The sequence below is a fragment of the Oratosquilla oratoria genome, chromosome 1 (genome assembly GCF_046742065.1).
Source record: "Oratosquilla oratoria isolate Oo_2021 chromosome 1, ASM4674206v1, whole genome shotgun sequence".
Lineage (NCBI taxonomy): Eukaryota > Metazoa > Arthropoda > Malacostraca > Stomatopoda > Squillidae > Oratosquilla > Oratosquilla oratoria.
Window position 1 is genome coordinate 34,786,748 of NC_134777.1, and position 2,489 is coordinate 34,789,236.

Sequence of the window (2,489 nt, forward strand, 5' to 3'; positions counted from 1 at the left end):
GATGGTGTGTGTGTTAGAGTATTAAGTCGCTGGTATTTTATCTTATTTATTAAAGCATTTATTTATTTTCACCGTACGTTCAGTTGATTGTGCTTGTGTGATGTTATTACCTTCCATGTTTTATTCTGTAAACAGTATACACTGTGTATGTTTGTTTTGCTGAGGAAACGTAGTCAGGGTTGATTCTTATGAATTGTTTGTAGACAGTGAATTGGGTTTCCTTCTGTTGTCCAAAGAATAAGCTTGCGATTAGATTTAGTACGTTTGTTTTCTTGTGGGAGGCAGAGAGACGCAGAGAGTTAGCTCAATTAAAAAGAAGGAGAAGGAGATTGAATATCAGGAAAAGCTGAGAGAAGTTTAAGAAGAGGGTGGTGGGAGTAGAACAAGAATGGGCGTGGTTTAAGGAGGAAGTGACAGTGTGCAAAGATTATGTGTGGGGCGAGGAGGATGGGAGAGAATAGAAGGAAAGGTAGTGAATGGTGGGGTGAAAAGGGGAAGGCGATTGTAGAAGAGAAGAAGTGAGCATATGTGAATTGGTTGCGAGATAAAAATAGGGACGCATGTGAGAGGTACAAGAAGATAGAAAAAGTAAAACGTAAGATGAAGGAGATAATGGGAAGAGCAAATGTAATATGAGGTGGGAGTTTTTGATGTATTTTGAAAAGGATAAAAAGATGTCTTGGAAGGAAGTGCAGAAAGCGTCATCAGTTGGGCAAAAGACGTCATTTAGGTCAGGTCACGCTGAGATCGCTGCTCTAAACAGAGAGATGGCGAGTGGTTGTGATACAGTGATTAGCACCGAAGTGCCACAATCTCTACGTAGTAGAATTGTAGCCTTAGTGGAGAGTTTTGCTGACCTTATAGAGGAATGATTTGAAAAATGAGACCGTCTGATAAGTGGAAAATGGTGACCAGATAAACACGGGGAGGTGGTCGAAAGCGCTCACCAGGCCCGCTTGAATACATGAACTCTTTTTCAACCTCTCGCGGGACTACAAAAAAAAAGAGGCAATGGAGGTACAAGAGAAGAGTAGGGCAGTTGCTAGATCCCTGTCCACAAGGAAGATTTTGGTTGTAGAGGATAGTCAAAGACAGGAAACATAGGACTCAGGTGTGTTTTCCCGGGACGGGGATAGGTGATGTTAGAGACAGGATTGTATGGTTATTGTCGGAAAAAGTGCTAGACCTTTTGTCTGCCATGTGAAGGAAGCCGTGGCAACAGGAAAAAGTGCGCGTGTGTGTGTGTGCGCGCGCGCGTGTGTATTCACCTTGGTCTTTGGATCACGTGTAGGACTCGTGATCGACAGCTATTTCCCTCCCGGAAGAGAGCTCAAAGCTCGTATGACCGATCTATGGGTAATGCTATGACCTTACACACACACACACACACACACACACACACACACACACCCAACTCCCCGCCCACGAGAGTCGGAGTAACGACCCAAAGCGCAGCGATACCGAAATAATTTCGGCCCTTGGCAGGATTCGAACCAGGTACTGCCGCACATCCGTACTAGCAGTCCAGCACTCTATCAACCGCGCCACCGAGGGTATGGGACTGTTTATATATCTGTTTGTGCCTGGGACTTTGAAAAGCTTGAGTCTATTGTGTGTGTGTGTGTGTGTGTGTGTGTGTGTGTGTGTGTGTGTGTGTGTGTGTGTGTGTGTGTGTGTGTGTGTGTGTGTGTGTGTGTGTGTGTGTGTGTGTGTGTGTGATTCACCATGGTGATTCGCCATGGTCTTGGATCACGTGTTGGACTCGTGATCGACAGCTATTTCCCTCCCAGAAGAGAGCTCAGAGCTCATATATGTCCGATCTATGGGTAATGCTGTGACTTCACACGCACACACACCCAACTCCCCGCTCACGAGAGTTGGAGTAACGACTCGCAGCGCAATGTGTGTGTGTGTGTGTGTGTGTGTGTGTGTGTGTGTGTGTGTGTGTGTGTGTGTGTGTGTAATAATAATAATAATAATCACAGTAATGATAATAATGATAATAATATTAATAATAATAATGATAATGATAATGATAATGATAATATTAATAGTAATAATAATAATAATAATAATAATAATAATAATAATAAAATAATAATAATAATAATAATAATATTAATAATAATAATAGTAATAATAATAATGATAATGATAACAATAATAACAATAATAATAATAGTAATAAAATATATTAATGATTACCTATACATATTATGATGCTAAAGTAATTGTGCATTATACAAATATATAAAAAATTAACATATGAAACATGATAGATGCGTCTTAGTGTTAATATGATGTTTGGGTTAGGTGTTGTTCAATAATTGTACAATAGAGGGTATGGGACTGTGTTTATATCTGTCTGTGCGTGGTGTTTTAAAAGGCTTGAGTCTATTGTGATGTCTTGTGGCCCGGGCAGGACGGTCAGCTTCCGACGGAAGCATGTTACGGTGGCGAGGATGATGTAATAGCTTGAGTCCGAATTT